General features: G+C 43.0%; 1 protein-coding gene and 1 long non-coding RNA gene across 2 annotated transcripts in view; both read right to left on the bottom strand.

Annotated features, from left to right (window-relative positions):
• Window positions 1–26857, bottom strand: part of LOC310711155 (phospholipase A2 inhibitor and Ly6/PLAUR domain-containing protein-like) — a gene marked incomplete at its 5' end in the record, with an annotated part of 221386 nt that overhangs the window by 12579 nt on the left and 181950 nt on the right. The gene's annotated exons all lie outside the window — the stretch shown is intronic.
• Window positions 11698–16019, bottom strand: LOC310712555. The gene is made up of 3 exons (XR_014528935.1): window positions 15937–16019; window positions 13535–13681; window positions 11698–11895 (listed from the first exon to the last, which is right to left on the bottom strand). It is a non-coding gene; the product is annotated as an uncharacterized lncRNA (long non-coding RNA).

Here is a 26857-nt window from a genome sequence, read left to right as displayed (position 1 = left end):
GATGTGAACGGCCACCACTATTGGAAAGAACTCAAGAAAGGTGAGATCACGCGTGATGGCCTGACCCCGCCATGCTGGGGGCCAGCGTTGTGCGCACCAGCGCCCTTTGAAGTACAGACCAAAGCCTAAAGACCCTGCTGCGTCCGATTGGACCTGAAAGTCCGATGACAGATTCAAGACATCCTGCCAAAGAGAAACCCCGTTATATTTTCCCAAAAAGGCTGTTCACACCTTGAGATCCGCTTTGACCGACTTGGGGAGGCGAACCTTGTGGAGGGGATGTTTCAGACCGACTGATAATCTGGCAAGGCGAGCACAGAAGGGGCGTCCGGGGGACACCACCCTGCACGTGAAGTTAAAGTGGCCCAATAAAGATTGAATTTGCCTAAGGGTGATCTTCCTAAGCTTAAGAGTGTCCTGAATTAATTGTTTAAGGGCTTCAATCTTTTCCGCAGGTAAGCGGGATGACTGGGCCACTGTATCCAGCTCGATGCCAAGGTACGTTAAACGCGTGGCTGGTCCCTCTGTTTTCTTCGCAGCAAGAGGGACCCCAAGGTCCTCGGCCAGGGCTGAGAAGGCCTCAAGCAAGGAGGCGCACTCCCCCGTGTTGGCTCCACCCACGAAAAGAAAATCATCCAGGTAATGCGTGACCCCAATGGTATTTGCCCTGAAACGCAGGGCCCAGTCCAAGAACGTACTGAAGGCTTCGAATGCCGAACAGGGCTATGTTGGCATAGCCCTGTCAACATAGTATTTTCCTTGAAATTTAAAACCCAGGAGCCGGAAATCAGCAGGATGTACCGGTAAGAGGCGGAAGGCCGATTCGATATCACACTTTGCCAACAACGCCCCGGGGCCAAAACTACGGATCAATTTAACCACCTGATCGAAGGTGGCGTATTTAACCGTGCATAACTCGGGCGGGATGGCATCGTTAACCGAGCCGCCTTTTAGAAAGGACAGGTTGTGAATGAGCCTAAATTCCCCGGGGGTTTTCTTGGGCACAATGCCTAATGGAGATATGTGCAAATTTGGTATGGGGGGACTATCGAACGGGCCTGCAACCCTACCCGCGCTGACCTCTTTTGCTATCTTTCTTTCAGCAACTTCCGGTCTCTCTCTAACTGATTTTTGATTGGGTGAATCTTTTGCAATTAAGGAACCTGATATGGGAATATGAAACCCACTGGAAAAACCCTCCCGAAGGTAAGAAGCTGCATCCTTATCTGGGTAAAGAGATAGAAGATTGCAAAGGGGGATGAGCTTGATAGGGGAAAAGGCCAATTCCAAAACTACTTCACCTTCTGTTCCCTGCTGCGGGGGCCCCCCTGGAACTGGGATGATGGAACCCCCGGCCTCCACGAAAGGGCTGCTTTCCCCCTTTTAAGCAGGATGTAATGGGGTGACCCCCGGCACATCTTTCGCATTCGTGCGTGAATTTACAAGATGGCCTTTGGCAAAACCCTTTGTTGTACTCCCAGCATACCCGACGCTTAAAATCCTTCCGCTGGTCACTCCTGGCCGACTGATATGAGTCGACTGGCCTCTTTTCCACGTACGGACCAACAGCCACGGACCATATTCCATTCTCAATCTGATCCCAGCGTGCTAACGGGATCCTGGACGCCTTCCTACGGAATTTCTTGTCATAGCTTATGGCTGCCGCCTCCCCCGAAAGGGCACAGGCCATGCGAATATGTGAAAGGTAGGCAACGAGGTGAACCGCCCGCTTGGGGTAAGCAGCGACAATTGTCCCCATAAAGGCTTGAAAACCATCAAGCCAATTTTCAAATGTCCTAGGCACAGAAGGGTACTTGCTCTTTCTCTTACCATGCGAGGGCCTCTTCTCACCCCTACCTAACTCCTCTGCTGGGGGCACTAATTTAAACATGTCAACAAACTCACCATTTAAGATTTTTGCTCGTAGTTTAGGAGATAGGTGATCACCTGGTATAACATCTGAGGTTGAGTAGGTGGATGTGGTGGCATCTTTTATCAGAGCCCCATCCTTCCACTTCTGGGTCCCCCCAAACTTTTTACGATGGCAATTGGCCCTCCTCGACAGTGCCCAGTCCGGAAGACCAGATTCTTCCTCGCCCTACCCCCAATAGGAACCTAGGGACGCATCACTGTCATACTCCGAAGAAGAAGTACCTGTATCATCATCGGAGTCCTCCCTCCGAGACCTGCTCTTCCGACATACATGCGAGGGGCGAAGGAAAGAAGAATGAGGCCGGGGGAAGGCTGGCGCTGCAGCAAAATGCTGCTGAACACGCCCCCACCGTGGCCCCTGGTTGGATGGCCACCGAGGGGGCGTGAGCGCCAGCCAGGTGAGCGGGCAGCAGGGGGCCACGCCCCCTGCTAGCCGGAGCTCGAGCCCCGACCACAACCCCTCCCCTCCCCTATGGGGAGGAGAGTCTTTGCTCCAGTCCTTTTGATACAGTTTGTCGCACTGATTCTGGATCTTCCCCGTCAGCTTTGCTAACTCAAGGTATTCCACCATCTTACTCCACCATTCTTCCAATGTTGGAATCTCCTGTGATTTTCATTTCTGGGCCAGGAGTATCCTTGTGGCCGTTGTGGCATACACAGATTCATCTCTAATTAGACCTAACAAAAATTTTCGATGTCCTGGAGAAGGTAATCTAATGTTTCTTAATTATTTTGCTTCTGTTTAGTAAGTTAAAGAAAAAAGAAAAGTATTCTATTTAATGATTAACCCCATAATATCACAAATATTTTAGCTGAGATAGTTGAAAGTAGGGATGAAGCATGCTTAGTGTAGTTCAGAAGCTATATGCTGTATAATATTTTATGCAGTTCATAGTTCAATCATGGAACTCACTTCCATAGGAGGCAGTGATGGCCACCAGCTTAGATTACTTGAAAAGAGGATTAGACAAACTCAGGCAGGGCAAAATAACCCACTATATCTATGTTCCACCTCCAGTTTCAAAGGAAGTTTGCTTCCTTCCTTGAAAGCGAAAGATATTTCTCAATTTTCCACCCCATCCCTCACCAATAAATATATTTGGCTGGAAGGATTGGAGCAAACTCCTAGGGGTTTCAGCACACTCCTATGCACTTTTGGTTGAACTAATAACCATTTATTTCAAAGGGATTACAGTGCAATTCTATACCTGTCTATCTAGATGTGTGTGCATCCTATAGAGCGAATGCAGGGGGGAGGCAGCCGAGAAAAGCCCCCCAGAGCTCCATGCGCTCTTGGGGGCTTTTCCCCAGGAGAGAGAAGGGACTGACTGGCCGCATCAGTCCCTTCTCCCTCCTCGTAGAAAAGCCCACAGGAGCCACGCACTCTCTAAAGAGCGTGCGGCTTCTACCGGTTTTGCGAGAGTTGGGGGAATCCCCACACCTCGTAGAAAAGCCAGCAGAAGCCGTGCAGTCCCTTTAAAGAGCACATGGCTTTTGCGGGGCCACTCTTGGGGGCTTTCCCCTGAGGAGGGACAAGGGACTGACTGGCCGCATCAGTCCCTTCTCCCTCCTCGTAGAAAAGCCGACAGGAGCCGTGCGCTCCTTAAAGGGTTCGTGGCTCCTGTGGGCTTTTGCAGGAGATGGGGGAATTCCCTCACCTCCCTCAAAATCAGGGAAAAGGTCTGGGAGAAGCGCACAGACTGCCGGGTTACGAACTCCGCTAACCTGGAAGTAGCTGCTCCTGGTTGCAAACTTTGCCCCAGGATGCGAATGGAAATCGTGCACAGCAGGAGGTCCCATTAGTCCCATTAGTGAAAGTGCGCCTGAGGATAAGAATGAATTAAGTTCTTAACCAGAGGTACCACTGTAAGGTAATGTTACTGCAGGACCACAAACAGCTTCAAATGAGCAACTTGTTCCAAGAAGGCTGCAAAGTCAATTGAGGCCATGTGACTATGCTCATCATTAAAAATAGAAAAAATAATTCTGATCCTATTCCTCTGTTTTTGCCTTCGCTTACTGAGTTGGAAGGAACAATATACTTTTTCTCTTCTTCCAGGCTACTAATCAAACTGCAATCAAAGCCTCAAGGTACTGCTCAGGTGACTGCTCAGCTGGCAAACTAGACATACCTCAGGGCTGTTGAAAGGTGCCAGGGACACACTGGTAGGCACTTAATAGAATACAGTGACTCTAAGATTATTACTGAGAGCTGATTAAATCATTTTACTGAACTTTGCCCCTCCTTATTCTAATTGTGTCAGATTGTTGTGAAAGGCAGAGGATACTTTGAGCCAGCTGATTTGTTTAGTGATGACTAGACTTAGCCACATTGTCTTGAACTGAATCCAGCTACGTAGTTGGTTATCCCTGCTTCAAATCCCACCCTCCATTTTCAGAAGACAAGAAAAACCCTGCAGTCTAGCAGCATCCTTCTTGGAGTGGATTATCAGATGTCCATTGGTACAAGACTATCATAACAGGAAGGCAATCGCCCACTCCCCCTCTTCTCCCTCAGCAACTGGAAATGGTATATCCATCAAATTAATTGCCACTGATAGCCTCTTCCATAAATGTGACTAGTCCACTGTTAGGTCAATCCAACTGTGGCTTTCACTGCTGATGTGGGTTTTCTATAGCTCAGCCAGCAGAGCATGAAACTCTAAATCTCATGATCGAGTCCCATGGGGGGAGTTACAGTTGTTGGACTAGATCAATCTTGAGGTCCCTTCCAACTCTACAATTCTATGATTAAGTTGAAGAATTTTGCTGATGCAGATTATGCTTCACTTCTTTTCTTTTTTAAAATATTTTTTATTACATTTTCAGTGTTTTGTGATCACAATATCCATACATTAATCCATATGCTCAAACACTGCTCTATCCGAGCATCGACCTCCTCCCACCCCTTTTTCTGACTTCATTACGTAATTACTTTATTCTTAGCATTTCTATAACCACTTTTTTACCTTCTCTCTTATTTTTATATTTCCCTTTATAAAATGTAAATCAGTTCCTTATATTGCCATTACAAAACATTTCAACTCACAGCTACAAATGTTTTCAGATATTTACAATATTCTTTCATATATAATATAAATTTGCTCCAGTCCTTTTGATACAGTTCGTCGCACTGATTCTGGATCTTCCCCGTCAGCTTTGCTAACTCAACGTATTCCACCATCTTACTCCACCATTCTTCCAATGTTGGAATCTCCTGTGATTTTCATTTCTGGGCCAGGAGTATCCTTGTGGCCGTTGTGGCATACACAGATTCATCTCCAATTAGACCTAACAAAAATTTCCGATGTCCTGGAGAAGTTAATGTAATGTTTCTTAATTATTTTGCTTCTGTTTAGTAAGTTAAAGAAAAAAGAAAAGTATTCTATTTAATGATTAACCCCATAATATCACAAATATTTTAGCTAAGATAGTTAAAAGTAGGGATGAAGCATGCTTAGTGTAGTTCAGAAGCGATATGCTGTATAATATTTTATGCAGTTCATAGTTCAATCATGGAACTCACTTCCATAGGAGGCAGTGATGGCCACCAGCTTAGATTACTTGAAAAGAGGATTAGACAAACTCAGGCAGGGCAAAATAACCCACTATGTCTATGTTCCACCTCCAGTTTCAAAGGAAGTTTGCTTCCTTCCTTGAAAGCGAAAGATATTTCTCAATTTTCCACCCCATCCCTCACCAATAAATATATTTGGCTGGAAGGATTGGAGCAAACTCCTAGGGATTTCAGCACACTCCTATGCACTTTTGCTTGAACTAATAACTATTTATTTCAAAGGGATTACAGTGCAATTCTATACCTGTCTATCTTTATGTAACTGCCACGGATTTCAATGGGTCTTACTCACAGATAAGTCTGTATAGTTTTGTATAGTATAGTACTTCTTCAAAGTATACTTTGGAGTTTTGGTTTCTCTGGCACTTCCCTTTATCTCCACTGCCTCAGAAGCTTTTCCAGTTGAAATAACTATTATAATCCTTCACATATCTAACACCAGCCTCACATTGATGGGTAATTATGGTTCAGCATAAATCTCCTCCTTGTGAATTCAATAATTCATATCAATGTGAGGGTTATTCCTAGTGGTGAGAGTCAGGCATTGGGATCCCTGTCTCTTCCTCTTTTTTTTGCTGTTCATGGAGGGAAATGGGTTGCAGGACACAGAGAAAATAGTGCTGTATTATTGTCTATCAATGTGGTTATTATGATAAACATAAATGATTGTGGCAAATAAAAAGTTGCTTCTAAAATGTGTATCCTTCAAATCAATAGTTTGGAATGGGGAAGTATGGTATTTCCTGATATAAAGCATCAAAGTTTTGTTTTTAATGTAAAACTGCAGGCAAGCAGAGATTTGGCAGTTTTTGAATGCATGGTTATATCATCTAACCTCAATACAAGATGAAACATCTCTCAAATAAGTGAAATGATAAAAGAGTTAGAACAGGTGGTGAAAGAGACTTGCTGGGCCTAACAATGTTTGTATGTCCAGGTACCTTAGCCTTTTTAAACCACAACATACAAAAAGTCATATTCAAAAGGCAGTGGACTTTTTCGCCAATCCTATGGTCCTCCAGCTCTGACCATTTTGCTTTGTAAATGTTCTCATATACTCCTTACAGTTCAAGAATCCATTCACCTTGGAGGGAAATTTATTTTAAAGCTGATTTAAATGCATACGCCTCAGCAGTCCTGATTTGGCTGGAATGGCTACGGAATTCCTTAAGCTGTCCTGCGTTGTGCCTTGATTCCAGGGTGTCCAGATTTCTCCCTGCCAGCAGAGAAGGGCCACGTAAGTAGCTCCTGGGGTGGCAACAGCATTGGGAAAGAGACAGGAGGGCTGCTTCCCAAAGCCTAGTTAGTGCTTAATGGCTTTGTGGGAAAGGCCATTTGACTCCAGGATCCTGTCAGAGTGCTCACACCTCCTGCCAGAAGACCTCCTTTTGCTAATTCTTTCAGACCAGAATGAAGGGGCTTACCCAACCATTGCACTGCTCCCACACTGTATTGTTTAGCCTGAGCAGTAGTCGAAACCAACTCTTCAAGGAAGAAGCATATACTCAAGAGGTACCCCTGCCCGTACGGGCCAGTCTTGCCAGACTCTAGGGTTGTGCGCCCATCTCACTCAAGAGGCCGGGGGCCAGCGCTGTCCAAAGACACTTCCGGGTCACATGGCCAGCGTGACATCGCTGCTCTGGCGAACCAGAGCCGCACACGGAAACGCCGTTTACCTTCCCGCTGGTAAGCGGTCCCTATTTATCTACTTGCACCCGGGGGTGCTTTCGAACTGCTAGGTTGGCAGGCGCTGGGACCGAATGACGGGAGCGCACCCCGCCGCAGGAATTCGAACCACCGACCTTTCGATCGGCCAGCCCTAGGCGCTGAGGCTTTTACCCACAGCGCCACATGCGTCCCTATATACTCAAGAAGACCCTCATAATGCCTGAGTGATTAGAAGCCAATGAGGAATGAACCAACAGGTGACCGCTGGAAGAAGAAGTTGACTTGGAGGAATTCATGGGCCAAGGAAGGGAGACCAAAGATTCCAATTGGGAAGGACTGGTCCAGTGAGGAGCAAGAAATTATGAAAATAGGGAGTGCATCCTATATTGTAACACAAATCTCTTTTTTCATATTAGAGGCAATCTTTTTAAGGAACTCTGTGGGAGGCAGCCAGGTGCCTCTTCCAGTTCAACCACATTTACACTTTTAATAAATGTGTTCCTCCCTCAGGCTTTATGGCAAAGCTGAGCTGGAAACAAACTAATCCTAACGAGGCACAAAGTAATAAACAATTAGCATGTCACACACATGCTCTTCCCAGAAATCAGGTGAACCTGGAACCTGCTTGTATCCATGGGGTCCTTCAAGTTTACACTGTCAGTTTTGTAAATTATCAGTATGGTATTTTGTTTTTAATATAGTTATGATAGCTATTTTCCCTCCAGTATGAGAACTAGTAAGCCTCTGAATATCTATTGTTGCAGATCACAGCGGAAAATGTGATCTATAAAGGGATACACATGCATTGATGGTTACCACATCCTCTTTGTGTGTCACAAAGTAGTGTTGTCCATTATGGATACCATCCTTGCAAGCTTCCCAACCCCGACTGACACCCCGTCGGTTCTGGCAGCAAAAGACATTGTAGAAGAACTGTCAGCAATGCAGACTTTGCTAAAAGAATGTTTGGACTGTGCTAAAGAGGCCTATAAGAAATTGTCCAATGTGCACTGACAACCTGGCCCTGAGATTAATGTGGAAGATCAGGTGTGGCTGTCAAAACCTGATTTGCCACAAAAGGGCATGTGCAGGAAACTGAACCCAAAGAGTGGGCCCGTTTGAAGTTGTGGACCAGATCAACTCTCTGACTTTCTGGTTCCAATTGCCTGTGTCTATGAAGATTCACCCCATCTTGCACAGATCAGTCTTGTCACCCGTCGTGCCTGCACACCCTTACCAGGCACCTAGACATGGTAGAAGGAGAGGAAGAGTACAAAGTAGAACAAATTCTAGACTCCAGGATGCAAAGAAAGAAGTTGCAATACCTGATTGCGTGGGAGGGGTGTTGACCAGAAGAAAGATCATGGGAGTATGCAGAACATGTCCATTCACCATACTTGCAAAGGGCGTTGCATACATGCCACCCCAACTGACCAAAACTACTGGGATGGGTGGAGGAGGGCTCTGGAGTGGGGAGTGATGTCAGGGACTGGGCAGAGGAGGAATGGTGGAGACTGCCTCCCCAACCTGACCCTTCCAGAGAAGAAGACAGTTCAGAATTGCGACAGAGGTTTGAGGGAGATCACAATTCAGAGGAAGATGAGGGGAGAAGTTTGGGAATAATGGGAGAGTAGGAGGAGGCAGATCCAGAGCAGCTGGCTGATACGTTATCACTAGAAAGCATTTCAGATCCACCATCTCCCTGAACCCTGCGAGCAAAGAGCTCAAAGACAAATGGCCCTAAGAGGCAACCATAGAGGGGGTGGTGCTGTTGACGAATGAGGAAGTGGGAAAGAAGGGGAGTGGAGATTTACTCAGGACTATGCCATTTCTCCAAGAGGCTGAATTCCCAAGCACCTCCCTGTAAACATTGAATAAAAAGCAGATGGGAAGGAAATTTTCTTGTGTTATCCGTTCCTGGCAACCTGCCGTGGTTGTTGGTTCCTCTGCCACCTGACAGCTGTTAAAATATACTAGTTTAGACTTGTTTTTTTCTGTGTACATATTTTCCCAAATATTCCCAAATTCCTAACTGACCTTCTTCTACCATCCTTTATTCCTATTTGGTAACAGGGTGCTTACTACACTGTTGTTTTATTTGTCTTAAATAAATATGTAATTCTGTATTTTTTGATCGAAACCAGTGTATCAGATCTTTTTGAGTTTTCTGTGCTATATATTTTGGTGATTTAGCTCCTACTTTCTGGAATCACTCAGATGTCCTTTGTACCCACAGGTGTTCCCTGGACCTGAAGGGAAGAATTGTTAGCAAGAGTGTTGACATACTAATATTCTGGGAGTTTGGCCTTGTGTTTAAGAGCCAACAAGAGAACAAGCTCTTGAAATGATGGGTCCATTTCATAAGCTACAGGAATGAAAGAGTTGTAGATAACATCTTTTCTTGTAACCTGTTTTCAGTGATCTGACTCCTGAACGGCTTTCATCTGCATTTTAAACACGCACACACATTCCTCCCTTCCCAATCTTTCTCTTTTGCCCTTCCTTCCTTCCTTCCTTCCTTCCTTCCTTCCTTCCTTCCTTCCTTCCTTCCTTTACTTTTCCTCATATTTACCCCTTTCTTTTCTCCTCCCATTCCTGCTTTTATTGTGTTCTCTTTTTTATACACCCTAATATCATCATCATCATGACCATCATTATTGCTCTTAATATTATTTAAATATACCTCTTTCTATTCATTTCCTTTGAATCGGTGTGTCTTTAGTATTTGCTTATACTAACAGAATTTCGAAGGGATGGAGAAAGGAGAAGAGAAGATTCCCTGGAAAAGACCCTGATCTTGGGAAAGATTGAAGGCACAAGGAGAATGGGATGACAGAGGACGAGATGGTTGGACAGTGTTCTCGAAGCTAATAACATGAGTTAGTAGACCAAACTGAGGGAGGGAGAGGAAGACAGAAGTGCCTGGCGTGCTCTGGTCCATGGGGTCATGAAGAGTTGGACACGACTAAACAATGGAATATGTATGTAATCACATCTAACAAAATGTGGCATTTCCCCTCTTGTTTATTTTCAATGTTTCATTATTCAGGAAACCACTAAAGCAGAGTTGGGGTGTGTGTGGAGATGACAAGGCATTGGTACAGTATGTATCAAAAACACATGGTGATAAGTATTGGTCTGTGCTTTAAAAATAAAATAAAACAAAAGACTTAATGTGCTGTCAAGTGGTGGTGGTGGGGGATCTCAAGCTGATGCCAGTATCCAGGTAGAGAGGTGGCAAAGTGGGTATCTCCCAGGGTAAGAGGCAGGGTGAGAAAAGAAATGTTCCAAGGTGAAAATGAGGAGGGCTTGTCATTGGGAGCCAGGGAGGGTGCTTGTGACTTGTCAATGCTGTGACTTTTTGCAAAGCATTTTGAGGTTGAATCTCAAGGGGTGTCCAGAGCACTGTCTAGCCCTGTTGTGTTGGATGAGTATCAGTTGGTAAGATTCAAGGACATTTCCCCTTGCCCCTCTTGCCTGAGGAAAAGGAGCAGGGAGGGGACAGCTGACTGGGTCAGGGAGGTGATTAATGCCTCCTTGCAATACAGGGGGGTCCCTGCCTACTTGAAGGAAGCAGTAGTGTGTCATCATCACAGATGAGTTACGTGGATGCCCGTCCCCAGGTTATTTCATAGTGTCCCTTGGAGGTGGGCCTTCTTGGATGGGACTTATGGGGTGAAGTGTCATATGACATCATCAATCAAACTCTATGGCAGTGGCGCATAAGCAATTGGCAGAAGGTAGTATCCTTATACTACTAATGCCTTGGCCTGTAGATTAGTGTCAGGAAAGATGAGCTGACTGAGTCCAGGAATGATACACCATTGACTGGGAAACTGGACCTGAATCCTGATACTGAAGCTCCGCCATGATTGCCCCAAGGGTCCTGTAACTTTCAGCCTACATGCTTCTCCATTCCAAAGTATTCTTCTGAAAGAAGACTTGGTGTTTTAAATCAATTGGTAATGGAAGAAAAACTAAAACTTAATTATAAAAAGACAGGATGATTATAATGGGAATAGTATGTTGGGATCAGTGCTATTTTTTCTAGATTTACAGGTGCAAGAGCTCACCATGGAATTCTTCCTTGTTCTCTTAAAATGGTAATGGCGCCCACCTGAGAGGTGCCGGAGTTGAAAAGATGCCCCGAGTTAAATTGTAGAATGTATTTTAATTATAATTATAATTGTGTAATGTATTTTATTATGTTTTTATCCCGTTTTATGTATTTTTTCTTTTGTAATATCTTCGGCTAAACCAATAAATATTAATCACATTTGTATCTGAAAGAAACATCCAAGAACCAACATTTTATTTCCCATAACCATTTATTTTGTATTGTAATAATCATAATGAAAACTTAACTGCTTTTTAATGATACACTACAAGGCTCTTTGAAGTTAGAACCCCCCACATTCTGACCCCTTTTTCTCTACCACTTGCTTCCCTTTATCTCCACCAAAGGCAAAAAAGAAAGAACTAGACTTCCTGAGTCCTGAATTTCACCACTAGGCCTCCAATTCCCCCTCATTGCCTACACTGTGCAAATTACTCTTCATGTGCAGGGTGGTGTGATATTCGTGAAGCATTATAACATCTTTCTCGCGCAACTAAAAGGGCATATATTCCTGCTCCAACTTTCTTTCCTTTTTTTCGGATGCCACAAAAATCTGTTGTTCCACAGCCTTGGAAAGAAAAATTGTCAGCGATAAAAAGAGCTGAAAAAAAGGGAAGAAATGCTGACATTAGTCCTTTACCCAGGGACGAAAAGATGGTACCTGTGATGGTGAATAAAAATTTAATAAGTTAATTTTAAAATATGTATATTTCAGAAATCTGAACAATATTATAATTTCATCCAAAGATGAATATACAAGAATAATACTACTACTAATTTATTATTTATACCCCACCCATCTGGCTGGGTTTCATAATTTTCACCATTAGTAGTTTGGGTAAAAAAAATAACCCTTATGTAATTCAAAATTGCCATCATACCCAAAGGAGTCTCAAGAAATGAAGATTATTAATAAACAGGCTATATTTATAAAATATATTGAAATTAGAGGATTTGAAAACATGCCTTGAGTATGTGGATGTGGCATTAAACAAGCTGGGGGTGCACTCCATTGTCTCTCAGGACGGTTGGATGTCCACTGAGGCTCCCTCATTGCCCCACTATCATCTAAGCATCCAGAGGATCCTCCTTTTATTTTACCATATCTATTTTCATTTCAAACTCATCTAACATGAAGTAGGTGAAAAGGGGGGATCCCAAGAGCCAATCAGGAACTCCCCTCAGAATTCTTACTCAGCCCTCAAAAGAGAAAGTAGCAAAAGCCCAGGCGTAAAGGGCAGGAGAAGGATGAGAAGAAAGAATGTATGGCAAAGGCAGCTCAAATGGCCTGGACTCTGCCTCTTCCCTCATGGGGCAAATCAGCCCATATGCCCCTCCTCCATTCATTCCAAATTCCCTCTTCTTTTCAGAAAGGAGGGATTTGGCAATCCCCCCCCCCCAAAAAAACCCATCATTATTCCTCAAAACTATGTTGATCTGGAGCTATGCATCTAAGACTGGATCTAGACACATCAAAAAAGTGATTCCGTTTAATACGCTGTAAACTTCATACATGGAAATCCCATTGGTGAAAGGTGGGACACCACAACATCAATTCCATAATGTTGTAACGCATATAAAGTGCTTTATATTTTTACGAATGTAGCTAACTCATGACATCGGCAAAATGATGTATGCTTTTGGAAAGGAACATAGCCTCCCTCTTTTCCTCCCCCTGTGTATCCCCTAAAACCATTCTGGGAGTTTCCACAATTGTGGAGCAGATTTTGGGAGGAAATAGAGCACATGCAGGCAGAAGAGCCCAGATATTCGGTTGCACAACTGTAAATTCTTGCACTGAGTTAGCCAGATACTGCTCATTGTCACAGAATTTAAGGAAATCTATTACATTCATTTTACATAATAAATATGTTTTTTGAGCAAGAGGGATATAGTTTGTCCTGGACTGGATCTCATTGGTGGAGAGATCCAGATGCAACTGGGGTGGAGCAATCAATGCACTTTTTACTTTTGTTTGGAAGGGTATTTTATATGCATATCTCACTTTTAACCCTGCTTCTGTACAAGCCAGTGGCATTATGAGAGATAAAAGACACAGTCCAGGCAGGCAAAACACTAAGGAAGGGTGCAGAGTGGGACCAGTGAGAGATGTGTTCCCTCTCACTTTTCCAGCAACATGAAAGGGAAAGGGGGGGGGGGGCGAGAAGGAAAACAGGAGGGAGTCTTTATGACCCAGCCGAAGACTAGGCCTTTCCCCCCTGTTTGAGTAGCAGTGTTACCTCTAGTGAAAACTCCTTTAAAATCCACACACTTGGTCTCATTCTCAAGGCAGTTGAAGGTCTTCTCACTTTTACACTTTTTGTTTCCTTTGGAGAAGCAGGCTGGACACCGCAGACCATTTTCAACCATCATGTTCCGATCAGGAACTGCCAAGATCACAAATATACGGAGCATGTTAATGGTTTTGTCTGTTTTTGTATCTGTGTGTGATAATTCACTTATTCTGCCAATTAAAAGACTGACCAGGACCAGCAAAGGCTGATTTAGGAGGACACTTGGATAAACTATGTGGGTTGTAAGGTTAATATTTGAAAAAATTGAACGTTAACTTGAAGGGACCATAAACTGTTCATGAGCCTAGATATCCAATTATTCTGTTTGAAATAGATCATTCACAGGCTAAAAAGCATAGGGAATGTTATAAAGGTATCTTAAACTTTGTATTGAGTGACGCGGGTGGCGCTGTGGGTTAAACCACAGAACCTAGGACTTGCCAAGCAGAAGGTCAGTGGTTCGAATCCCCATGACGGGGTGAGCTCCCGTTGCTTGGTCCCTGCTCCTGCCAACCTAGCAGTTCCAAAGCATGTAAAAGTGCAAGTAGTTAAATAGGTACCGCTCCGGCGGGAAGGTAAACGGTGTTTCTGTGCGCTGCTCTGGTTTGCCAGAAGTGGCTTAGTCATGCTGGCCACATGACCCGGAAGCTGTCTGTGGACAAACGCCGGCTCCCTTGGCCTATAGAGTGAGATGAGCACCACAACCCCAGAGTCGGTCATGACTGGACCTAATGGTCAGGGGTCCCCTTTACCCGTTACCGAAACTTTGTATTCTTGGCCCAGGTCTTTTGGGGGGGACTTACCCACTGAGTTAATTATTCTAGGCCAAGGTCTTAATTTTGGCTTGTTAGACACCTCTTGATTCTAGCAAATTATCTTGATTTATGTCAGAAGCAATCTACTTGTGAGGTGACCATCTGCAGAAGTCGGTCATTAAAATAACAGATTAGCACAGCAACACCTCAAAGGAATGGAGGCTGCTCCCTGTGTAATAGGGTTAAGTTTTATTAGAATATGAGGGATGTGACCGTTCTCAGGAAAAGACAAGCTTCCAAAACAAGAATGCTACTGTGCCTATGAGAGGGACAGAACTCCTTGTTGTGGACACCTTCATTCTAGGATTCAGGTTGTATCTATTTATCAATAAAGAATAAATCATAAAGGCACCAAAATGTCAGCTGTGTATTTTGGTCCCACAAGAAACACAGACCCTGGGTTGAAGCATGCCTGGTACCCCTAGAATCTCAAATCACTTGGATATAGGGGTGATGTGTAACAACATTTTAACATCCAGTAAAAATATGGCTGGGACAAGGGGCACTGGCACTGTGCAGGATCAGATCCTCCCACCTATCAGAAGGAGGATCTGATCCTGCAGGTTGCTGCTACAAGGGGCAGGAATAAGAAGAGGCCTTTTTGGAAAGACAACCCATCCCTTTTCAGCTGCCCAGTAGGTCCATCTTTTTCACAATTTCTCCTCATTCCTGCCTCTCCATCCTGCCTGCCTCTACCCCCCTTGAGAGACCCTAATAGTGCTGGAGCTGCTCAACTGAACCTGATCCATCTGGGGATGTCTCACCCCATTTGAATGAGGCTCAGGTTCTCTGAGTACTGCTAATATACTAATATACTAAGGATCCAGGGCTTCACCAAATCGCTAGATTGCGCTTTGCACATGTGCAGAAGCGCCGAATCGCAACCAACATGTGCACAGAGCGCCACTGCAGGTTGCCAACGTGCCTCCTGCACGGATCACGTTCGCAATCCGAGCGTCCACTGTATAATGAAATGAAAAAAATATTTAGAGTAACTTTTGTAAAACAAAAAACCAGCAGCCATTTAAATAGGTATTATAGGAGCAGAGGTTCCAAAAGACCAGAAGAAATTGTTGACGTATGTTACAACGCCCACCCGGACATTGCTAGCCCAAAGATGGAAAGAGGAAGCAATCCCTACCAAAGAAGACGGGCAAACCAAGTTAATGGACTATGCTGAAATGGTGAAATTAATTGGAAAGCTCAGAAACCAAGATGATGAGAAATTTTAAAAAGAATGGGAAATGTTTATTATATATTTACAAAAGTACTGTAAACATCTTAATACACTGGCAGGTTTTTAAAAACACTTGTAATATTAGAGAGGGTACAGGAAACTTGAGGTTAAAATACAAATTTGGAGTAGAAAGGATATGCAGTTTAAAAAGATTTTGTTTTCATCTTTAATCTTTTGATGTAGTGTTTGTGTTTGTTCTCTTTTGTTTATATGTGATGCTTGTTACACTTGCAGAAAACCCAATAAAAACATTATTTCCTTTAAGAAAAGGATTCTAAAATGATGCAGAAACTTACGGCTGAGAGTTTCACTGTTACACAGATCAGTGTTGCAGCAATGCCTCTTCATCTGAAAGAATTTGCCATCTGCTGCTGTGAAGCTGTAATCACCTGAGAAGCAATAGTGGGATGATGAGCACTTATTTGAAAGTTGCACTCGGGGATCCACTATGAAAAAGAATTTGAAAGAAATATTTAGTTCGGGGAGCGGGGGCGGGATGCAGATTTATTGCGTCTAAGGCACATTCATTGTAATGATTCCAGGTTTCTACGTTGCCTGAATCAAGACCATTTCAAACTGACAATATGGAAAATTATTATTAAATTTGGCAATGGAATGTATGCAGAACTTCATTTCAGGTCAAATTTGTAGCACAAAGACTCATGCCTTCCTCTATGAATCTGATAATGCATGTGACATACACTGCACTCTCTCTACTTGTTGATTGTAACACTTTGCAGGTTGGGAAAAATGCTTCCCTGAACTCTTGTTCCCAATGCAAGACACAGCTTTTGAATAGTTTTTATAGATCTGTGAAAGGACTCTTAATTTTAAGGTCATTTATGGCAAAGGGGATGTTCAGTTTATATTCCAGGCTTATTGTCCTAGTTTGCTAACCAAAACTAATCTGGAATTCACTGGTGTGGGTCAATAGGGATTTCTGGTTGATGCAAATCGAGTTCTTCAAGCTTGGCGATCAGCCCCCAGATTCGGCCACTGGTTGTGATCAGGTGATGTTAGATTCCCCATTTTCATATGCAAGCCATTCCTTACTTCAGATGTTGTTGAACTACATCTCCCATCTTCCCTGACTAGTGGCCAGGCTAGCGGAGGCTAATGGGAGTCCTAATCCATCTACAGCTGAAGTGTCACAGTTTCCTCACCTCACTTTTTTCATAGGTGAGTTGCCCCAGCATAGACTTCTATATGCTAGTAGAACCCTTAAAATTCACCTACCATAACCTGGATCTAATCCAACAGCAAAAGACAAAGTCTTACTTATATTTGTTCGCAGAGCACTAGCAACACAGGAATCTTGGTTGGAGTCACAAGTTATTTCCGCATAGCCATGATCTGTCAGTCCAGTCCTGTTATAGGCAACTATGCACTTCCTAGCTAATGCTGAGGACAGGAGTAAAAGATTACTTCATGGATTATTATTATTATTATTACCATTACCATTATTATTATTTGGTTTTGTGGTTTGCTTAATGAGACCCGGAGGAGGAGGTGATAGTGAATTAAAACTTTTAAATTAAAAGGGGTTCAATTTAATAAGCATTTTAATAGAATAATATGAAATGATATGAGTAAAACACTCATTAGTTAAAGCTCTTGAAGCCATTGACCAGATCACTGGTTTAATTATTTCCAAGAGGTGGGGAGGTGAACCCTCCCTTTCCCATGGCAAACTTTTCCTCCCATCCCGACTCCCACTTAATTACATTTTCTTCCCAATATTTGGTTACAAGCTTAGAACAGAGCATAAATTGACTGAGAAGAAGACTCTCAGTGGCTACAAATCATGATGGCTATGTACTGCCCCCAATATCAAAAGTAGCATATTTCAGACATAAGTTGCTGGAACCCACAGTAAGACAGAGTGTTGAAGCTTTGCTGAGGTCCTAATTGTGTGCTTCCCATAGTCAATGGGTTGGCCAGTGTGAGGACAGGATCCGGGACCAAGGATGAACAAATCTATCAGTTTCGCTTGCTCTCAATTTCAAATTTTTCAAATTTATGTATCTGCAGCCAAGCTCAAGGCTGTGTACTTGGTTCTCCCCTCCCCATTTAATCCTCAGAAGATTCCTGTGAGGTAGGTTAAGCTGAGGGATAGTGCCTGGTCTAGGATCCCCCAGTGAGCTTTGTGGCTCAGTAGGGATTCAAACCCTGGCCTCCTGGATCCTTGTCTAACACTCTCATCAATGCAGCAAACTGGCTCTCTTAAATTCAGCTCCCCAATTTCCACAATCAACGAGTAGTAGTAGCAAAACTGGATCCTCAGCAGTGGGTTTCTGTGATCTGTTCCAAGAGGGTGGTTTCTTTCTTATTAAAATGTATTGAATTTCTTCCTGCTATGGCCATACTTTGTTTTCTCCCCTTTCCTTTCCTAAGCAACTTTTACTCTCCATTTCAATGGAATTACTATTCTGTCCTATTTTCTAAGTCCTATTTTCTCCCCCTCTCCCATTGAAGAAAAGATTGTTCACCTTCTTACACTTTCCCTGCATTTTGAAATCATATCCAACATTTTCATCTGACCATCTCTTGCCTTTGCACATCCCCCATCTGTTTCCACACCTAACCATCTCTCTCTCTCTCTCTCTCTCTCTCTCTCTGTGTGTGTGTGTGTGTGTGTTTGTGTGTATATAAACACACAAACATATATAAACACACACTCACACACAGAGGGAGATCCTTGATTTGTGTGTTTTGCTGGAACTCAATAGAAATAAACTCGTGACTAGACTCTCCCCTACTTCCTCTTGGTAATCCAGCAGTCCTTGCTCTCTATGGTGTTGATCTACACTCCCAACTCCCCTTCCCTCCCAAGCAGCAAGTTCTCTTCAGTGTCCTCTAAAAGTAATTTAATGTTCCCCATCTTACCTGGAGAAAGCAGGGCCAAGAGGAGGCATGCTCTCAGGAGTGCCTTCATCATTCTAGAAAGATTAGGAGACTCAAAGCAGAGAAGGATCATCAAATGAATTGATGCAGGTAGAGGCTTGCCTGGAGAGATTTATAGGCCATGGATTCATGTTGAAGGCAATACTTGGGAACAAATAGTTCAGTGAGGTCTGGAAATGGGGATTGTTTTTTCATGACAAAGATAAAGAGGGACATATTAAAATTCAAAGCTCACTGTTGGAATTGTCTAAATCATTTCTCTATAATCTCATTACTTGTTAATAGACACCTCTCAGATTTATTCCTAATAATAATAATAATAATATTTTTACCCCACCCATCTGACTGGGTCACCCCTGCCGCTCTGGGTGGCTTCAAGTATATGCAGAAACATTCTTTTCTTCTTCTTTGGCGATCACTTGAAGCCTTGTAAGATTGTCTTCTATTAACACGGTTTTAACAATGAGTCCGTAAGTGACTGTGGAGGCCAATTCTGGACCCGCAAGTCCTTCCACTGTGGGGACATTGGTTCCTGGGCAGGAGTTGATCACGGTGTGGATTTGCCAAGCATGCTTTCCTCTTAGCACGTTTCTCCATTGTGTCCTGAGTTTGAGTGTCTTCAAAGCCCACGACACCTTTGGTAAAGGCTGTTCTCCAACTGGAGCGCTCGCAGGCCAGTATTTCCTAGTTGTCTGTGTTTATACTACATTTTTTTAGATTTGCCTTGAAACAGTCTTTTAACCTCTTTTGTTGACCACCAGCATTACACTTTCCATTTTTAAGTTTGGAATAGAGTAGTTGCTTTGGAAGACGATAATCAGGCATTCCCACAACATGAGCAGTCCAACAAAGCTGATGTTGACACTGGTGACACACTGGTGATCTTTGCTCCATCCAAAGATTGTTTCACCTGTCTTCCCAAGTGATGTGTAAGATTTTTTCAGAGACACCATTGATGGAATCTTTCAAGAACTTGGAGATAGCATTTGTAAGTGGTCCATGTTGCACAAACATACAGTAAGGTTGGTAGTACAATGGCTTTGTAAACAAGCATTTTGGTTCCCCTGCGAATGTCCTGGTCCTCAAACACTCTACACTTCAATCAGGAGAAAGCCGCACTTGCAGAGCTCAGGCAATGCTGGATTTTGGCATGAATGTTGACCCTTATGGAAAGATAACTGCCCAGGTAGGAGAAGTTGTATTCTAAAGTTTGGGAGGTCATTCCACAGTGTGGGCACCACTACCAAAAGGTTTCTCTGCCTGGTTCCCTCTAAACTCACTTCTCAAATTGAGAGAACTGCCAGAAGGCTCTCAGAGCTATATCTCAGTGTCTGGGCCGAATAACGGTGATGGAGACTCTCCTTCAGAGAAAGCTTGGATATCAGATTCATATGGAATGGGCTGTGGGTCACATGGATGCAATGGAGGCGTTATCCATTAAAACTGATCCTCCTGTTTTTCTACATCTTTGAGAGCTATGATGGGGTTAGATACCTCTATTGCATATTTAACATGTTTTCTTTAGTGTTATAACATGCCGTACACTTCATAGTTTTTTTCCATAGGTTTTCCCACTCATTCAGCATTATAGGGTGTCCAATATCTTGATCCCATCTAATCATAACTGCCTTAACCAGTCAAGGAGGAGTCAGTCTCCTGGATCCTTGTCTGACACTCTAATCACTACAGCTCACTGGCTATCTTAAATTCAGCACCTGGGAATTCCACAAACACCAAGTAATAGTAGGTCATCTGGATCCTCACTAGTGAGTTTATGTGATTTGTTCCAAAGAGTAGACTTGAAGGTGTCTTTCTTTGTAAAATGTATTTAATTTCTTCCTTCTATGGTCATACTTTGTTTTCTTCTCCTTCTTTTTCTGAGCAACCTTTACTCTCCATTCCAATGGAATTATTATTCTGTCCTATTTTCTAAGGCATATTTTCTCCACCTCCCCCACTAAAGAAATGCTTCTTCACTTTCCCTGCACTTTGAAATAATGCCCTACATTTTCATCTGGCAATCTCTTGCCTTTGCACCCCCCCCACCAGTTTCCACACCTACCTGTGTTTGTGTATGCATGGCTTTGTGTGTATAAACACACACACACAAACACACACACGCACAGAGAGAGATCCACTATTTTGTGTACTGCTGAAATGGAGCTTCCATGTTAGAGTGGGCCATTTCCTTATTTATCTGTATGACATCATTTAACTGTATGACATCAGAAGAAATAAACTCTTGAGTTATTATTAAATGTTCCCCATCTTATCTGCAGAAAGTGGGGCCAAGAGAAGGCATGCCTTCAGGAGTGCCTTCATCATTCTAGAACGATTAGGAGACTGAGAGCAGAGAGGGACCAGCAAGAGAATTGATGCAGGTAGAGACTTACCTGGAATGATTTATAGGCCATGGACTCATGTCACAGGGAACACTTGGAAACAAATAGTTCTGTGAAGTCCGGGAATGGGAATTGTTTATTCTCAACAAAGATAAAGAGGGACATACTGAAATTCAAAGCTCACTGTTGGAATTGTCTGAATCTGCACTATGGTGTGAGCTCCCGTTGCTTTGTCCCAGCTCCTCCAACCTAGCAGTTTGAAAGCCTACCAATAAGGGTAGATAAATAGGTACAGCTGTGGCTGGAAGGGAAATGGCATTTCTGTGTGCTCTGACACAAATACAGCTACTGTTCTCTCTCTTACACACAGACACACACACACACACACAAACACACACACACACAGAGAGAGAGAGAGAGAGAGAGAGAGAGAGAGAGAGAGAGAGAGAGAGAGATTGCTGCTGAATGAAATTATATTTGCCATTTATTTTGTCCTCACTTGAATCTTAAACTCAGTCCAAGAAACTAGCCTTCCCTGAGCTGGTGTGGCATTTCCTCTCTCCCAAGTTTCATGCAAATGTTGACTAGCACTGAGGACAGGACAGAACCCTGAGGTCAATTGTCACAGTCCAATGGCTAAGGCTTTGAAAAGGAGTCCTCTCGGTTCCCTCCTTTCCAGGCTAAATATACCCAACTCCCTCATCTGTTCCATATAAGGCTTGGTTTCCAGACCCTTTATCTTTTGGTTGGTCCCCTCTGTACATGTTCCATCTTCTAAATATCCTTCTTAGATTGCGGTGCCCAAAACTGAGCACAGCATTTCAGATGCGGTGTGACCAAGTCAGAATAGTGCAGTACTATTAATGATCTGGACACTATAAAAATCAGCTATAACATAAGAGAATTAAACAAAAATAAGCATAAACTTAAAAAAAATTAAGTCATGAAGATTCTCATTCACCATCAGAACCAAAACTCCAAGGCCCTAGTAAATGACTAATGTGAATATTTCTTTTTCTTTTCCTGATTTTGTTTGTGGGAGTGACTTCACTTTCCAAGGATGTGCAAAAACAAATTTCTCTGCTACTGAAGAAGGAATTGGAATCGGAGTAATAGTTCTCTTTTCCAGTTGAAATAACTGTTATAATGCTTCACAAATCTCTCTTTATATATATATCTATCGTCTTCTTGCCAAGAGGTATTTTTTATTATTCTTTTTACTAACTATTATTACAACACATAAACACATGACACTTAAGAAACTAAAAAGAAAACACAAAATGAATGACAAACATATAACCATAAATCCAAAAGCTCTTACTCACGGACTTATGTTACCATACTTTATTCTCATCATAGAATAGAATCATAGAATCATAGAATCATAGAGCTGGAATAGACCACAAGGGCCATCGAGTCCAACCCCCTGCCAAGCAGGAAACACCATCAGAGCACTCCTGACATATGGTTGTCAAGCCTCTGCTTAAAGACCTCCAAAGCAGGAGACTCTACCACACTCCTTGGCAGCAAATTCCACTGTCAAACAGCCCTTACTGTCAGGAAGTTCTTCCTAATGTTTAGGTGGAATCTTCTTTCTTGTAGTTTGGATCCATTGCTCCGTGTCCGCTTCTTTGGAGCAGCAGAAAACAACATGCCCTCCTTTATATGACATCCTTTTATATATTTGAACATGGCTATCATATCACCCCTTAACCTCCTCTTCTCCAGGCTAAACATGCCCAGCTCCCTTAGCCGTTCCTCATAAAGGCATCGTTTCCAGGCCTTTGACCATTTTGGTTGCCCTCCTCTGGACACGTTCCAGTTTGTCAGTGTCCTTCTTGAACTGTGGTGCCCAGAACTGGACACAGTACTCCAGGTGAGGTCTGACCAGAGCAGAATACAGTGTCACTATTACTTCCCTTGATCTAGATGCTATACTCCTAGTGATGCAGCCCAGAATTGCATTGGCTTTTTTAGCTGCCGCATCACACTGTTGCCTCATGTCAGGTTTGTGGTCAACTAAGACTCCTAGATCCTTTTCACATGTACTGCTCTCAAGCCAGGTGTCACCCATCTTGTATTTGTGCCTCTCATTTTTTTTTTGCCCAAGTGCAATACTTTACATTTCTCCCTGTTAAAGTTCATCTTGTTTGTTTTGGCCCAGTTCTCTAATCTGTCAAGGTCATTTTGAAGTGTGATTCTGTCCTCTGGGGTGTTAGCCACTCCTCCCAGTTTGGTGTCATCTGCAAATTTGATCAGGATGCCCTTGAGTCCATCATCCAAGTCGCTGATAAAGATGTTGAATAAGACCGGGCCCAAGACAGAACCCTAGTCACTCTTCTCCAGGATGAAGAGGAACCATTGATGAGCACCCTTTGGGTTCAGTCAGTCAGCCAGTTACAAATCCACTGAGTGGTAGCATAGTCAAGTCCGCATTTTACCAGCTTCTTTACAAGAATATCATGGGGCACCTTGTCGAATGCCTTGCTGAAATCAAGGTAGGCTACATCCACTGCGTTCCCTTCATCTACCAGGCTTGTAATTCTGTCAAAAAACAAGATCAGGTTAGTCTGACATGACTTATTTTTCAGAAATCCATGCTGACTATTGGTGATCACAGCATTCCTTTCTAGGTGCTCACAGATTGTTTGCTTAATGATCTGCTCCAGAATCTTCCCTGGTATTGATGTCAGACTGACTGGGCGATAATTATTTGGGTCCTCTCTTTTCCCCTTTTTGAAAATAGGGACATCATTTGCCCTCCTCCATTCTGCCGGGACTTCTCCTGTTCTCCAGGAATTCTCAAAGATGACTGCCAGTGGTTCTGAGATTACACCTGCCAGTTCTTTTAATACTCTTGGATGCAGTTCGTCTGGCCCTGGAGACTTGAATACATCTAAACTAGCCAAGTATTCTTGTACTATCTCCTTAGTTATTCTGGGCTGTGTTTCCTTTGCTGAATCATTTGCTCCAAATTCTTCAGGTCGGGCATTGTTACTTTATCGGAGAAGACTGAGGCAAAGAAGGCATTGAGGAGTTCAGACCTTTCTCTGTCCCCTGTCTGCATTTCACCATCTTCTCCTCTGAGTGACCCCACTGTTTCTTTGTTCTTCCTTTTGCTACGGACATACCCATAAAAGCCTTTTTTGTTGCTTTTAACCTCTCTAGCAAGCCTGAGTTCATTCTGTGCTTTAGCTTTTCTGACTTTGAGTCTACATGTGCTGGCTATTTGTTTGAATTCCTCTTTGGTGGTTTCCCTTTTCCATTTTTTGTACACATCCTTTTTTAATCTTAACTCAGTTAAAAGTTCTTTAGATAGCCACCCTGGCTTCTTTAGGCACCTTCCATGTTTCTGTCTCATTGGTATTGCCTGAAGTTGTGCTTTTACTATCTCCCTCTTAACAAACTCCCAGCCATCATGAACTCCCTTTCCTTTTAGTATTACTGTCCATGGGATCTCACCCAGCACTTCCCTAAGTTTTATGAAGTCGGCTTTCTTAAAGTCAAGAAATTGAGTCCTAGTATGCTTGGCTGCTCCTTTCCGCTGTATAGTAAACTTCAGAAGAGCATGATCACTCACGCCTAATGATCCTTCCACTTCTACCCCACTAACCAGGTCATCAACATTGGTTAGGACCAGATCTAAAATGGCTGTTCCTCTTGTTGCTTCTCCCACTTTCTGGACAATGAAGTTGTCTGCAAGGCCAGTGAGGAATCTGTTTGACCTTATGCTCTTGGCTGAGTTTGACATCCAACAAATATCCGGGTAATTGAAGTCCCCCATTACTACTATCTCCCTTCCTTTTGCATGCTTGGCCATCTGTTCCAGGAAGGCATCATCTATGTCCTCCGTTTGGCTTGGGGATCTATAGTAAACTCCCACAATGAGGTCTCTGTTATTCTTCTCTCCCTTAATTTTGACCCAAATGCTCTCACTTTGGCTTCGAGGTTATAAATCTTGGATCTCTTCACATGTATACATATCCCTGACATATAACGCCACTCCTCCTCCTTTCTTGTCTGGTCTGTTTCTCTGAAATAGATTGTATCCCTCCTTTATTACATTCCAATCGTAGGACTTATCCCACCAGGTTTCAGTGATGCCTATTATGCCATATTTAGTATGCTGTACCAAGAGCTCAAGCTCATCTTGTTTATTTCCCATGCTTTGCGCATTAGTGTACAGACATTGAAGTCCATTAATCATTCCCCCGTGTCTCTTATTTAAGGATTTTTTCCTCCCACCACTAGTTCTGCATGCTGTTTGCTCCATTTGGTCTATGACATTTGGATGATCATCTTCATCAATTGATAGACTCCTACCTTCAGGAGCACTGTCTCCCTCCCCCACATTAGTCAGTTTAAAACCCTCCTGATGAGGTTTCTGAGATTTTTGGCAAAAACATTCCTCCCAACCGTTGTGAGTTGCAGCCCATCGCTTGCCAGAAGTCCATCTTCAAGAAACTGCAGAACGTGATCTAAGAATCCAAACCGTTCCTGTTTACACCATTTGCGAAGCCAGCTGTTCACTTCCACTATTTTTCCCTCTCTCCCTGGGCCACATCATTCAACTGGGAGTACAGATGAGATGACAATTTGTGCATTTAATTGCTTCAATTTCCTGCCCAGAGCCTCGTAGTCTCTTTTGATCTTCTGGAGGCTAGTGCTTGCAGTGTCATTGGTTCCCACATGAACCAAGAGGAAGGGGTATTTGTCAGTGGGTTTTATGATTCCTTGCAGTCGTTCAGTTACATCTTGGATCTTAGTCCCTGGGAGACATTCTTATTCTATTCTAACAGAGTTGCTTCCTACTCAAAGTGGGTCTAATTTCTTGTTTGTTAAACGGTTTCTTTCTCATTTCATCCTTTCTGCTCTTCTCCATATACTATTCTTGTAGACCATATTTTGTTTTGCAAAAATTACTCAAAGCAAGTCCAGGTTTTGATTTGAGGATGCTTCACAAATCTCACACCAGCCTCACATTGATGGGTAAATATGGAATTTTTTTAAAAAAAAACACCTCTCTTCCCACAATGGCTGAGACCACCAACCATATTCTTCAGTGCCTGACTGCAGTCCTTATTAGCTACAAATATGTACGCAGACAGCTAATGCTATCACATCCAAGGCCTATGGGAAGTTGCTGGGTCCTGTGGATAAGATGGATTGTTTCAAGAGGTGGCAGAAAGATATTTTGAAGTTTGTCTGGCAGGGCAAAAAACCCAGAATAAAATTTAAAATTTTAACTGATGCAAAGAAAAGAGGGGGATTTGCCCTGCCGGACTTAAAACTGTATTATGAATCAGCAGCTTTCTGCTGGAAGAAAGACTGGCTACTTCTTGAGAATACAGATATCTTGGATTTGGAAGGTTTTAATAATGTATTCGGATGGCATGCATACATATGGTACGACAAGGCTAAAGCTCATAAAGCTTTTAAAAATCATATTGTCAGGAAAGCATTATATAATGTTTGGATTAGATACAAGGATTTGTTGGAAAATAAAACCCCAAGGTGGTTGTCGCCAATGGAGGCAAAAGCCGTGAAAAAGCTCAATATGGAGGCCAAATGGCCAAAATATTGGGAAATTTTGGAACAAGAGGGAGATAAACTGAAATTACAGAGTTATGAGAAATTGAAGTTCAAAGTACGAAATTGGCTCCATTATTACCAAATAACTGAGGTTTACAAACAGGACAGGAAAATTGGCTTCCAGGTGGAGAAATCAAAATTAGAAACAGAACTGTTAGAACCCAATACTAAGAATCTGTCAAGAATGTATAACTTGTTGCTGAAATGAAATACACAAGATGAAACAGTTAAATCAGCTATGATTAAGTGGGCACAAGACATTGGTCATAACATTATGTTTGCTGACTGGGAACAGTTGTGGACCACCGGTATAAAATTTACGGCATGTAATGCTTTGAGAGAGAATATTATGAAAATGATTTATAGGTGGTACATGACC

Source organism: Podarcis liolepis (genome assembly GCF_965112155.1).
Source record: "Podarcis liolepis genome assembly, chromosome: 7".
NCBI lineage: Eukaryota > Metazoa > Chordata > Lepidosauria > Squamata > Lacertidae > Podarcis > Podarcis liolepis.
Note: the sequence above shows the minus strand (reverse complement) of the source record. Positions and strands in the feature narration are given on the sequence as shown.